Raw genomic sequence first — 15,269 nt, 5'->3', positions numbered from 1 at the left:
GTATGTTGTGAGTTTTGGGGTACCTTAGTTTCGTGCCTAGAAGGTTTTACTCACTCCACTAAATTTCATTTGTAATTTTTCTCAGCTACAGAACTGTAACAGCTCATATTGCATTGGGCTGATTGTTATAGGTTTTTTTCCTTCCTCTGCAGACCTTGCAATCTCAGTTTGAGATCTAAGAATGAGACTGGACTCATTTCTAATTGCACACCCTCATGAGAAACAACAGATTTGCCAGTTTGCCCAATGCCTTCAGTGATATTTCTTCATCTCATTAACCCCTGGAACTTTATTAATGTGAAGTGTACTCATATAATAGACCATTCTGCTGATTATGTGCAATGTACGGACAGCTTCTAGATCAATATTTTAGTTTTACTGGTTGTTCAGATTTGGCAGTAACAATGAATGGTAAAATCTGCTGCTAATAGATGAAGAGTGATTCCACGCACACACAGCGAGAAGCTGACACTTTTCCAGACATTCAAAGCAGAAGCACAATCTAATATTTTGTTCTGTACTTGCCCTATAAGTCTTCAGGTTTTTACACAAGGGTGAGAATTTGGTGACTCCTGGTGTTACATTTCCCACCAGACTCTTGCGTTGCATACACTAACAGCTATTGGAAAAGTTCACAAACAGACAGCAATTCGGGAGTCTTTTAACTGATGAAGTGAAATTCTCTCCCAAGCGAGAGACACGCTGGGTTAGGTGCTGCTTTATGCCCTCTTTGAGGACTAAGTAGGAACACGAGAGAGCTACTTTGCCAGCCCTCTGCCAAGCGAGGGGAAATGCGCCAGTGAGACACTCCATAAATGATGTGCTCTGATGCCTGCCCCAGTGAGCAAGCCAGAGATTGAAAGGGCCTTGGACATGCAATTTGGATTGAATCTTATAATGTAATGGGCACAAATCCTAGAGGAAAATGCTCCCACGCCTCAGGTTTTGCACCTGAATTCAAATATTCCTACTCTCCTTTGTGTTAGAATTTAGCAAGGACAGGATTAGCTCCTGTACTACACATCACCACATCAAATAATTGCATTTCAGTGACCATTATTTTCAGAAACAAAACTGAAAAATCTTTCTGAAATGAAACCAAACCACTCTTTAGTGCTCACATTTAGCTCAGAGTTTAAAGTCCAAATTTATACTAATAGACAGGTAATCTGGAGGTTTATGTTATAGACATGTTTTCTCATGCCTGTAAGAAGGCAAGAACAATTAATGCAAGTTAAAATCATTGAACTCCCTTTTTTATTGTAATTGAACTTGGAAAAACAATGCTGATTTAAAATTTTCAAAAAGGTAAAGGGTATTTCTATCTCACTTTTAAGGTTGTTGCTGTTTTTCATAACAATCTTGAATTACTTGCCTGGTAGTAACACAGGCACTTACAGAGCCAGGTAATGTCAAGTATTAACAATCTCTTGGCAGACTTGATCCCATACCCAAACCAGCAAAGCACTTACGAGTTTCAAGGGAAGAGACAGTCTTGCACTTGGTCAGAGCGTGCCAGAATGGCTATTCTCTATACGGTATTTGGTGTGATCCCAGATCATCTGTGAGGGGAAAAAGGGGAGTAAAGCTCAGATGCCAGTGCCTTAGTGCAGGAGTCTGAAGATTGTGAACTTTCTCCTTTCACAGTGCATTTGTACAGGTAGACCCCTCCTTTTTGTGCTGTAAAACTTCAGTGAATATCATGCTGGTGGATTTTTACAGCACCTCAAACACTGCTTTATATGAATCTTGGATGAGCAAAGTCTTATTGGGTAAATTCTCTCTCCTCAATCTTCCACAACTGTTTCTTTTATTCCACTTTTGCATTTAAAACATTTATGATATGTTCATATAGTCATACTTTTTTGTAATTTAACACCTCTAGAAACCAGACTTGCCACCCAACACATGGGCAAGCATTGACATGTGTCTTGTGAGATCAGCTTCTTCCTCTTGAATAAATGCCATTAACGTGTTGGGAAGTTATGTGGTGATTCATGTCTGAACACTGTAGACCAGGACAGAGCTTTTAAATGCTACATCTATGTTTAGGCATAGATTGCAAGAGATAACTAACCTGGAAAATGGGATGCAGAGCAATGTGAAAATTCTTACACAGACTAGACTTCCAGTCACTGAATATTGCGTAATCTAAGATAAATAGAAATCTTGGTTATGAAGCTTAAAAAATCTCAGGATGGAATGCTTGTTGAACATAATACTGTCTAATTTCTACTTTGTCAGCTGTAAAATTCATCTCCTCATTAAAAAAAAAAAAAAGTCAAATAAACCAAAGTTTATGAAACGTATGTTTGCATTTAAAACTGTTTTGCTGTTCATTTTCAGATGACTTTGGAGACATGGCCTGTGTTATAATACCACTTCCATTAAACATTGGAAGCTCAACTTTTTGCAAAAAAATTCACACAAACATTCTGCTCTTAATCCAAACAGAGGGGTTATGAACTGAACCTTCAAACAGAAACTTTCAATATTTGGCTTCTCAGCTCAGTAGCACCAATATGGTATGCCAACTATCATGCACTGTAATTAATAATTGTTGTAAAAAAAGGTCTTTAAGGCAGAATACCCACTGCATATAGCTTGTCTGCTTTTTTAACCAAATAAGGTAATAGGGCATTTCACTGTTTATAATAGCAACATGAAATACGACGTTTCAAACTGTTAAAGAAAACACATTTAAACTTTTCCTGCCCATTTCCAAGTTTCTTCAACTTCTAAAAAAAAAAACCCAAAACCTGGCTATGATTCTCTGGCAGATTTATAGAAACCTCCATTTTTCACTTTTCAAAACACTTTAACAAAGCCTCAGAGATGAACAACATATCACCCAAGTTCTGGCATTTACGCAAGGATTGTACACACAGTTCAGAAAGAGTAAACATGCAAAAATCAATTCCAGAGAATGACAGAAAGCGGAACTAATTAAAGACGCTCAAGCAAAAGAGATCATTTTCTAAGAGAAACATGTCAATATTTATCACATAAATAAAGTTGGTGCTGTAGTGAATCTGGTGGTATTTATAAATATACATCTGGCACAATAACATTTTGGTAATTATAAAATGAATGCTAATAAAATATGTATAAATACTTAAGCCCTACACTAGACGACTCTCAAGCTACTGCTTTAGCCTCTTATCAAAACTTAAACATTGTATTGTCTGACATCATTCTAAAGTTCTTTAATGACCAAACATTTGTTACTATTCCCACTTACGACTGCAACTTTATTGACTTAACCAGAGTTGCTTTTGATTACACCATTGAAAGGAGACAGATTCAGACCATGTAGTTCTCACTAAACATTCTTCTTCCCTACTTTTTTCTTACCCTGCAAGTCCAGTAGCTATTTAACAGAGCTACCTTGGGCTCTCCTGGTTGTGATGCCAGTCCTACCCGGTGCTGATTACCCCTTCATCTTGCTGAAGGTTTTCTTGGCATCAGACCCAGGCCAAAGCAGATGAAACACATCCTCAGGATTTTATTCCCTGCTACTAGTTTGCATTATGTTCTGAACAGAAAATTTAAGTCAGTGGGTTTTCACTCCCCAGAAACAAGGGCAATGAAGTGCATTTAGGATGAAAGGGAGCCTTCCTCAACCCTGACAAAAATCACAAGAGGTATTATAATTTTTAAAGCTTTGCAATGCTGAAGCTGGTGCTGCCAGATCAGTTTTTTCTCATTAGCTGAGTGCTTGATGTTCAATAACAGCAAAGCTACACACTCTCAGAATGCTGAAACTACCACCACCATCTCCCTTTTTTCACAGCCAGGTTCTTTTAAGGCAAGGAGTACATGTTTATTACTACTTTGTTTGGTTTCTAGCATGGTGTGGCACTGCAACAGAGCCACTTGAAGAGGAGGCAACTATTGCCTCTGTCACTGGAAATGGAATTCTGTGCACTGGTGCCAAATACAGAGGGTAGAAAGTGGGGAGAAGGGATGAGTGTATGGATGCGTATGAGTTAGTTACATGAGCTCTGTGCATTTCTGTATTCAGGTTAGTTATCTTTTTCTGATTCCCTGAAGTATGTTATTATCTAGTATATCTGAGATTTCTAACTGCTTTTGAGTTTTGCATGTAGCAAAAATTAAAAAAAAAATTCAAAAAATAAAAAAAAAGGAAAATTCAGCTTTGCAGATCAAAATGCCTTTTGCCATCAATACAAATTCAGTATGCAAAACAAAGGGGAAATCTGCAGCAAACCTGCACAGCACAGATAAGGAAGAGCACTATGGCTGGAAAGCTTTACTTTTGAGTTTGAATATTTGGGTTTGGAAAGGTTAAGGTACTTTGCTTTGGCAGCATTATCTTTATCATGTCAGGAGCCTCTTTCTATTTTTTCAATTGTCTTGGGTGGAAATTTAAATGTAACAGCAGGAAAACCAGGTTGTATTAATCATTTGACTTTATTTCTACTTGGTTGGTTAGTAAGAGAATTTCCTGTCTGCAGGAAAGTTCCATGCTTTGGAAAGAACACTTTATTTCAGGTTGACTGAAACATTATATGCCATAGCTGACATAGTGAATGAAATAAAGTTCATGAAGTTTGCATTGCTGCCTGAAATGAAATTTTATCAGACTTGACATCCATGATGTTAGAAGTTTCAGTAAGCACAATGGGGCATTTTCTAACTTTTCTATGACTGATTCCAATTCAGGCTGTAGTGCCACATTCAGCAGCATGTTATTTAGGATGTTATAAGCAGCTCTTAGCTCTTTCCCCTTTTCAGAGTTGCCTCCTGTTCTGGACCATCACCAGCATGTGTGCTGTCACGTTGTGAGACGGGCTGAGGAACTGATTCAACTGAAAACAAAACAAAACTTTTTTTTTTTTCCTTTTTTTCCCCAACCCCATTCAGCTAAGTTACCCGAGTAGTTTCTCATATGCTTGCAGAGCCATAGCACAGGGGAAGGAGTGAGTGCAGCAATAAAAGGCCGGGCAGGTACAGGAAGAGGGATGGATTAAGCCAGTGTTGCTACCGAAAGTTATTCATGTGGAACCATAATCACTGTATAATTTCATTATCATGTATGGACTACCTTGCTTCCCTAAAACAATGTATCCAAATCCCCAAAGAGCTGATTCATATGTCTGAGGAATATATATTAAGTACCGTGCACGGATGAGAAACAGATGGTTTATGTGAACGTTAAAAATCCCAGGACAGTTTTTGCAATGATAGAGATTGCTCTGGTGTCCTTGGCTAGCTTCCCTGGTGTTGTCACTTGTATTGTATATTGTTTGGATACACTGCAGAGATGGATGCTGCAGTCATGTTTAATGTAAGGCATCTATCAAAGCCATCCCAGAAGTTTAGGGCACACATGTAAATTATCTGTAGATAAAAGAGGGAAAGAACATAAATGAAAGGAAGGCAAAAAGAATAAAATGTACTTATCTAAGGAAAAAGAGGAGGTAAACATGAAAAAAACTGTAGGAATAATGACTCATGAAAAGTAAGCAAAACACAAGGATGTCAGTGAATATTGATTACTGAAGCCCTGAACAAAAGCGTCAGGTGATGATGTTCAGTTGGCAACTGTAGTGAACGAGCAGACTGTCTAATGTCCCAGCAGCAGAAGACAGGAACGGTTTTGCTTGAAGCGATGTTGTGCAGTTCAGCACAAGCAAAACTCAAGCTTTTGCAAGTGCAGGAGTTAACAGTGCTACTAGCACATACATGAAAGAAATGCCTGTATCATAAACACAGTTGGAAACATGTAGCATAATGCAAGCAAAACCACTAGTATTTTTGGAGTTAAGTAAAAAGAAAGGGAGAAAAATTTGACTTAGGCAATAGTTGGACACTCCTAAACTGACCTGCTCCTCTCCTCTACTCCATCCCACCAACTATTTAAGATTAAGTGACTGAAGAAAAAGCCCCTCTCACACACCTACAAACTTCATTAAGCCAGTGACTTCCCTGATTTCAAGGGAAGTTGTGCAGTTGGAAGCCACTGTTGCTAAGGTTGGAAAAGCCAGGCTTCGATCTCAAGTTTGCAGGAGTGATGGTCTTTTTTTCCTAGTAACTGGGCCTGTTGTCAGTAACGTACAAGGTAAACATTTACACATGAGAACTAAAGCACAGACAAGTTAGCTGACTCATATTCACAAGCAAGGTAGTTAATGGTGTGAAAAGGATTCCCATCTCTTGACTCCCTCTTCTGTGTTTTATCCACAAAACCTTTTTTAAGTCACGGGATACTTCTGAGTTTATGATGAATTTAAAGAATACATTACATCTTCAACACATATATATTTACAAAGCCAAAAGATTTTTCTCAATCTGGAAACCATTAATTAGCAGTTCTGCCTACATTCAATAGGTAAGAAATAAGACACAATGTTTTCACGGCTACAAGCAATTGTATTTTCATGTCCACAAATTGGAGGGTATCTGAGCAAAGAAACTTAACAGTTGTGATTGCATGGCAGTCAAGGTTATACCTGCATGCAGTTAGTGCGGAGGGACTTCTAATCCAGTAGTGCTCTGCTCCTGGTCTCCCCATCCTCCCCAGAGACCTTCTGCCTTTGGTTCTGCACAACCACCTCTATCTTTGTTCTGGGACAGATAAATTGACAGTAGAGGTTATCCCATCTGCAGGTTTCATTATTTGAAATCCACTAATAAATCCTTCCTAAATGTGGCAGACAGACAAACCCAACAGTGAACAGGCGGTTCATAACTTATATGAACATAGAGAATGGGAAAAGCAATTCTGTGCAGGTCCAAACATGGTAAATTATCAGGAAAATCTTAACAGTGAGATCTGTGTCATTGTAGAACCATTTTCCCAAGCAGAATAATAGAAGCTTGAAACTTTCATACTTGGATCATCATCATATGAATGGGATAATCGTCCTGTGTATGGTATGACTGCATTGCTAAGCCATTTTAACTCTATACAGGGTTGTGCAGGGCTCAGCTGTGATTTTAAATGAGTGAAAATAGTCTAGCACTTGCAAAAAACATTTTTCCTCCTTGTGATTGTTACCTGCGGGCTAAAGGGTCCCACCTAAAGGAGCTCTCAGTTAGGGGAGTCTCTTTTGAGACCTCATGTTCACCTGGAAAGTGTTAATTCCTTTGAAAACTAGTTCTACCAATGTTTGTTTAGCCTGGGAAGAGGGAAGGGCTAGACGGATAATTACCTTGAGAATTAGAAGAACATAAAAAATCCAGGAAGAATGAGAGTGCACCTAAGAAAGCAGGAAACACCTAGGGAGGAAACCTTCAGTGTCTGAAGTCAGAGAAAAGAAAAATGGAAAAGTTAGAGAGAAAACTACTCTGTCAAAACCATTCACTGAAGTCCCAAAAGTGACTCGCTTTCATTCATTGCACTAAAACATCATGTTCCTTTGAATTCAGCTATCTTTTATGAGCAACAGTGGGAAAATGAATAGCAACTGATCTTTCACATACGTAACCTTACAACCTGACATAGGACCTTGCAATGGGACTAGAAAAGCACAGCAGAAATTCAGCAGTTAGAAAGGTGAGCAAGCAGAGCTTAGATTGCCCTTCCATCACACCACAGATCTGCTCTCCGGATTTACATGGTGTTGGGTCTCGTGCTCCCCCTCTGCACTGGGGTAAATTCCACTTTGTACGTGCAGATGCCCATATTTCAATAGATGGGATCACGCTACATTAAGAACTTTCATATCTTAATTTATATTTCAAGACTTCCTTTTCAGTCAGCTTTATTATGGAAATACAAAGAAATTGAAAAGGGACTGGAAATTTGAGTAACACAAACATCACTGATATTTCTATGTTGAAAAAAAAGCTAATTGGTCCTTCAGCTCAACTTTGCATTTTGGGGGGTATTTGGTATTTTTTTACTTAGAAGCTGGATTCCCTCTTTATAACACCAAGGAAACAGGATTCCACCTTCCTAGAGAACCATCTGCAGTCGGAAATAATCCAAATTCTAGCTAGTAAAAGAAATGAGGCAGCATAATATGCACATGCCAGGGATTACTTTCCCAGTCATTTCAGATGAAGAAATGATAAAACATTGCATTGCTTTCCTTTATTTTCAAAATCCGTCTCACTTGAGAAGACTATCAAGAGCTGCAACAGTTTTTTCTGATTTACTGTATGTGAACGGTTTCTATCTTGCTCCACTAGCTTGTTGGTGCCCCCTTGTGTTTAAAAGAACATCATAAAGATCAATTGCATCTGTCAGTCTTTTAAGACACAAGATTCATGGAGAAGAACTTAAATAACTATACCTGATAAAGGTATGAAAATTAGGGCAGAGGAAAAAAAGAAAAGCCTTTTTAAGGCTTTTTTAAGAATTGAAAACAGATTTTTAGCTTGTAATTTTTCAGAATTGTTTTTATGTATTTCCAGATGTTACCAAAACCACTGACAAATTAAAGTTATTTATAAGTTCATAGTAAGTGTATTTTTTAAAGTATTTAAACAAATATTCAAAAAGAATGTTACTTTTTCTTCTCTTTATTCTGTTCAGGTTTATTGTTCCCACGCATATAATCAATAATTAAATAATACTCTTTACTATCTGATGGTAAAAGGTATCTGAGGACTTGTTTTCAGGTACCATTATTTTGAGGTATGTGGGTTGCTGGGTGTGCAGGTTATATGTGTGAAAAAGAAGTTGGAGCAGAATCAGCCACTGGAAGGTCTCTTACTGTGTCACTGGTCCCCTTCCACAGCTTGTGCCGAGTACATCGGTACCCTCATCTTCAGTATATGTGTTGGCATCTTCCCACAGGAATTCAACATGTTGTTAAGACAAAAGAACTGAGTATAAGTCTCTTGGTTTTAATTTATCATTGGAATAGCTGATAAAATAGGTCAAAGAAAAAAAAGTTACGCATGTGGTAACGAATGACCAGATCTCCCCCTTATTCTTGTGCAGCAACACAGAATGGGAAAAAACCCATGGTTTTCAGTCCCAGAATGAACACAGATGGCTTTGGGTCAGCAGGCATGTTGACAAGCACATATTTTGCAGTGGTCCTGGTTAATGGCAGAAAATTGCATCCATCAGGTCTGTTGTGACTTAGGAGCATAGGATGAAGCATGTCAGCAACCCAGCAGCTGAAAAAGAACTGCCAGTCTATGGCACCAAGTTATGAGAAGAGCAGTGACCAGACACGGGTTGGGTGGGTGGCAACCATCCCAGCACAATACAAGAATCCAGCAAATTTTAAGAACTGTTTAAGGACCTATGTTTTCAAAGAGAATATTCAAGAGTTGATTTTAAGAAGAATATGAATCACCAGAAATTTGCGTGAATGTATCTATTTCCCACTTTGGTCTAGATAAACAATACACACAGAACTTCCTAAAACCCCTCAAATACAGTTTTCATCTGTGGTCAGCAAGAGGCTGCTGTGCTTCGAGTTGTCCTGAAAGGCAGCTCACCTCTGAAAGAAAACTCCTTAATCTGGCACCTCTTGGATCACAGTCCTGACAAAAATAGTAGTGAAACACCCTTTCTTCTTTTCTTGCAGATAGATGTCTGTTTGACAGTCTCGAGGGTGAGCTACAAAAAATTCTCAAATGACAGATTAACTCCCAAGTGGTGCAATTAAAGAGATTTATTAAGATTAGGTGGAGAAGGTGACATTAAAGCTGAAGAAATGGCCTGGATGTCACACCTACCGTGACATGCAGCAACAGCTAATGGGAGAAGTTCTACTTTGGCTTAGTCACAGTGAATAGGACGCCACGAGTTTACAAACTTTTTTTATCAAACATTTTTATCCCTTCTTGTCCAGCCCTGTCGTCTTGTCACTCAGCCTAGCCCACAGTTATAGGCTTTTGCATCACCTTATTTTTGTCATCCCTTCCTGCTTTGCTTGACTTCCCACCCTGATTTTTACACAGGTGATGCTTTGAAGAAAGGTGAGACCTGGGCTGCGGGAACACACCGGACCCAGTGTCAGCCGCTTGCTTTTAAAACATCAGTGCGTGCTATGTGCTGTAAGCGATGCATTTTGCTGGTGCATTTGTGTACAGTAACAACTGACATGGCTTTGTTACTCTTAATTACCCAGCTGGATATAGACAAGCTAGTTATATTTACAGATACATTGCTGGAAAGTACATGGTGTTCAGTCTGACCAGGAAACAATCACTGCTGCATTATTTTATTTATATAGATTCAAAGCACGATGTAAATATGTCTATATTCTTTCTTGGATCCATTTGATATTCAAAAACATGTACATGAGGATACAACCATACCTAATTACCAAGAGCAGCACTCATCTCTTGCAGGTGATGCTCTGTCTTGCTAAGATCTGCATCCCCTGTCCCAGATGGATGATTGCATATTAAAACATTCTTCTTCAAAATTTTCTGTATTTCTTTCTTTCAATACGTGTCCTGCAGAAACACAGAGGTTTGAGGCTGGAGAAGTGAACATAACTGTTCCTTTAACCAGCTCGTCATCCTCAAAGTTTCTTAGGCAGGTCCTTGGATATTTGTGTTTTGGAAAATATTGGTGAATCTCTCCGAACTTGCTATTGACTCACAGCTGTGGGCTGGATTCTCAGTTCATTGTTCCCTTGTTTCCAGGGAGTCTTCACAGAGGTCCTGACTGAATTCATGATTCACATGTTTAAACCACAAACACCTTGGAGATAAATTGTGGATATTAAAAGAGATAATGTAACTAGTTTAAAAAAAAAACAAAACAAACACACCAAAAAACTAGCAAACACCTGCTACCAGCAGTTGTAACTGAATATATGGAAGTACAGAATTTAAACCTACAATTCAGTGATAGTCATATATGTAATTTCACTGCTAATGTCTCATGTCCATGGAAAGACCTTACATTATTTGCATGTTACCTGGGAAATAATTGCTGTATGTAGACCAGTGAGACTTGCACTACAGTAATTAAATTCTGAAAAAGCAGACATATGATCATGTGTAATATTATCCAAATGTTAGTGCAACAGGTTCTCTGCTGTTACACTACAATCTGGTACTGTTATAACTTCAGGTCTTCACTCATTTACACAAGTCCTAACTTGCTACTTTTTGTGAAGCATTGCTGTAAAATAATGGTCTTAAATTGTCAGCTACCACTGCATAAAATGCACTTGTGACAGGATCACACACACCAGAGATGGCAGCAGCCTGGACAGAGTTAATAGAGGCCTCGACATCTTCCCAGCTGTGGCCACGCTGTCAACTGGAAACACCGGAGTGGAGAGGGGCAGCCCCACCACCTGCCCTGCAGGGAGATGGGAGCTGCGGGAAGGGAGGGATCCCTGAGCAGTCTCCAGGGAATAAAAAGACTTTTGCCTTCATTTGTGGTGTCTGGGCTGGATGCAGGAAAGGGAGGTCAGTCTGGGCTCCTGGCTGCCTAGGAGGTGGGATGGATAGGGAGCACAATGCCATGGTTTGGGACTGTAGGTGTCATCTCTGTTATCCTGGGGGGGCAGGTGGCCATGTGGAATGGCTAGAAGCACCAGCAGATCCTTCTGGAAGTGCTATCAAATCTCTGAGCTTTTCAGATTCTGATCTCCAGTGGATATCAAATCTTGAGCCGTTTTAGTGGCGTATCTGCTGATAACTAATGAGGATATGAAAGTACTCAGGTCCTGGCATGTGAAAACCATTGCTGCTCGTGGCAAAACTCCCATTACTGTTAAGGAAATGTTAAAACTTGTCTTTTAGTGGGCTGCCAGTCGGTGCAGGATGCTATTTCTGCTCTGTCTCTGTCCTGTAGCTGTCTTGTAGATGGCTGTAGCACATGGGCTACAGTCTTCAAGGATGCAAGCCACCTAAAGGGTATTAGTTTGAGTCATTGTTAGTGCCTCTTTGTATCTTGTAAGAAAAAGCTTTGCTGCTTCCTTTATAAATAGTGCAACAATTGCAGGTTTAAAAAAGAAGTTACAGTAAACACCTAGACTAAATAGGAGTCAAGGGAGATGCTAGCTCCTATAAATGCAAAGAGTGGCAAGTCGAGTCACAGGTAAATACTTCTCCCTTTTTTCCTCTGTATGATTCAAGTGGCAGTAAAGCTATAAGAGTCACTTCTGGTAAGCAATTTTCTTTTTTTAAACTTCATTGCTTAAGACCAATGATACAGAGGCAGGTCACAGCATGCAGCTGCAGTTTGCACACGGAAGCACTGCGGGCTGGTTTTTGCTTTGGACTGTACACCACAAAAAAGGGAAAACAAAGATACATGACAACTGTTCTTATTTTTCCTAGCCTGGTTACCTGAAGGTTCAGTTCAAGAAGGTAATCAATAGCTGCTGCTAACTGTTAGCCACACAGATCAAAGAGAAGGGAACATACACTTTCATGTCTAATGGAAACGGCCATGGACCGATAGACTTGCCCTATAGCAAGAAGGGATTGAGATTAGGAAAAACTTTTCTAAATGCAAGGATAATTTTAAGCACAGCACCAGATTCCTACAGAAGCTTGAAACGGATGATGGCAATCTCATAAAAATGAGTCAGGAAAACTCAGGTCAGCAGTAGCTTGGGTTCAGTTGAATCTGCCTTGGGATAGAGAAGGGGACTGGATCCAAAGACAGAGGGTTAAAAAAAAACTGGAGTGGGCTCAGTTTCACTCCCCCACCCCTCCAGCCAGCGCAGCTGGGCTAGCCACGGCTGTCATAATTTCCTTCCATCAGTAGCAAGGGGAGAATCAGAGACCAACTGTGACTCACATGGTCTGAGTCAAATCTTCTCTCTTGCCGTTCCTGTGAACACAGTTTACAGCATCTTCTAATTTAATTTCAAAGTCCGGGCTGGGCCCTTGGGTGGTGTTACTTCCAACTGTAAATTGCAGAGGGAAGAAGTGGGAGGCTCCTCTAACTTTTGTAAAATGACACTTGGAAACTTCAGCAGCATTAATGGGAAAACCCTGCGCATATCCATAGCAGCTAATAGTAACTAGTGAAAGCATTTCATGCGGGCATGAGAAAGGGAATAGTCTTCACATATGCAGACGCAGAGGGGTTTTGTCTTCTAATTTTTTTCTGCTCTTATGCAGAACTTCATTTTTCACTTCTCTTACATTGTCCAAACTTGTGAAAACCAGTCATCCTAAATATTTATTCTTAATTTAGGGAATGTGTGGTGACCCCCAACCTGCTTCTGCCATTGGCACAGGCAAAGACCTGCAAAGTAGTGGATGTTTTTCACTATAGACATTGTTTGATTCAGTCCTTACACTGCCTTCAGCTTTGAGCATATATTTGGCATACTAGACATTACTATTTACAAACAGTAACATTTTTCTCATTCAACTTTGGCAAAATGTTAAATCACAAAAAAAAAAAAGCAGAGACTGTTAACAGAAGTAATATTTAATATAAGCATGCACAGAAACACTTGCAAGATTGGGGCATTGATGAAATAATGTTTTTAGCAGTATCTGCTTAATAATTCCAACACAGAACTACATGTGACCTAAATGAGTTCTTAATAAACAAAATATTCTGTGCTTTAGGTACATGAGCTCTATATAAATGCTAAGTGTTATACAGCCAAAAGACTTGCCATACTCTGAGGTCCGTCTAGCCCAGGACCCAGTGTCTGTCAGTGGTAAGTAGCAAGGAAAGGAGATAAGAAACAGAACATCCTTCCCCACAAATGCCTTTCCAACAACCAGAGGCTTAAGAGCTTACTGAGCTGAAAATTATAGCCAGGCTACTTTGTACAGTAGACACCATTGGACCTATTTTTCATAAATGTTTCTCATCCCTTTTTAAAAAAAGCTGTGCTTCTGACTTCACTTGTATCGCATGAAAATATAACAACGCTCTATATCCATAGTTTTGTTATACTTACTATTATTTAATAATTTACCTAATAATCTTATGGTTTCAGTACATTATGTGGAAAAAAATCTCTTCCTGTTTATCTTAACCTTGCCACCTGCTAATTTCTCTGGGTATGCCTTAGTTTTATATTGTGACTTATCACTCCCTGTTCATCTTTCCTGCACTGCCTGTCATTTTAGGGCTCTCTAGAACCTGATTCTCTACCTCATATACAACCTCATATCCCTCAACTTTTTTTTGCGCGTGCATCGATGACAGCCAGGGAGCATGTTGTGCGTAGTGCCGAAGGCGAGGAGGCAGGGTGTACGCTGCTGTCATAGCCACGGCCAGGGTTTGTTTCACCATCATGTGATTGTGTTCATGCCATTTCGGGTGGCTGCCAGGGATATGGGCTGTTATCTCCGGATGCCCCAGCCGAAAGGAGAGCTGGAGTGTATCCCTGCCTTCACTCTGTGCCCCTCAAAAGTGTAAAAGAGTTCATAAAAATAGTTCAGAGGCAACTGCAAGGCAGAGAGGCGGCTGGTGGGCTGGTTCATTTGTTTTGCCATTTGGGATGGTGGGGCCGGCGTTACGCGCAGGCATTTCCCCAGAGCATGAGCACCCCGAACACCCGGAGCCTTTGCTCGGCTCCAAATCGCAGGAGCTGAGAACTGCATTATTATTGTTATAAAGGTACACAATACATTTTGCAGGAGCAGACTATAAATATTTCCAGCAAGTGCACTTACTATAGGTGTGGATGCCAAGCAGCACTGTCTCCTTCCTAATTGTTAAGAAAGCATTTTTGCTTTATTGCATAGACAGTAGATTCTCTGTCCCTTTACCATTCTTCTCACAAGTATGTGTTGAGATGGCACACTGGGTTTATCACACACTAAGGAAGAAAACTGTAGCTGGAGTCTCTGCTTCCTATCAGCTCAACAGCCTATTTTAGCTCATGGGGCTCTTGAAAAGACAAATCATATTTCCTCTGCTCTCGTGCGCGGTCAGAGTCTGAGCAGTCCCACTGCTCAGTTCTGTCACTTCAGGTGCAAGAGTGCTCCAGCCTTTGATGTTAGTCTAATTACAAAGCCCGTACGCACGCACAGGGAGGAGCCCAGGGAATATTGACAGGTAAATGGAACAGTGTGCGGAAGCAGTACAGAGTGATGGAGGTCAGGCAGCCTCTGTCCAGATGCATGGTTTTCCCGTTATCTTTATAGCTGCTTCCAACCGTGGGCTTCTCCAAAGCAGCTAAGGGATCTGCTAGAGCGCATCTAGGGGAGTGGGAAGGAAACTTGTTATCCTGCCTCTCAGTACTACTGGGTGGAGCACAGGTTCCACAGCACACGGAGATTTTTCCATTTCCACCCAAATCTGGGCCATGTCAGCCCAGGACCTTCTAAAATAACACTAGGCAATTAATGTATTTTAATTTTCAGACACTTTAAAAATAAATGATTGCCTT

The sequence above is a fragment of the Gymnogyps californianus genome, chromosome 5 (assembly GCF_018139145.2).
Source record: "Gymnogyps californianus isolate 813 chromosome 5, ASM1813914v2, whole genome shotgun sequence".
Lineage (NCBI taxonomy): Eukaryota > Metazoa > Chordata > Aves > Accipitriformes > Cathartidae > Gymnogyps > Gymnogyps californianus.
This window is presented reverse-complemented; position numbering follows the sequence as displayed.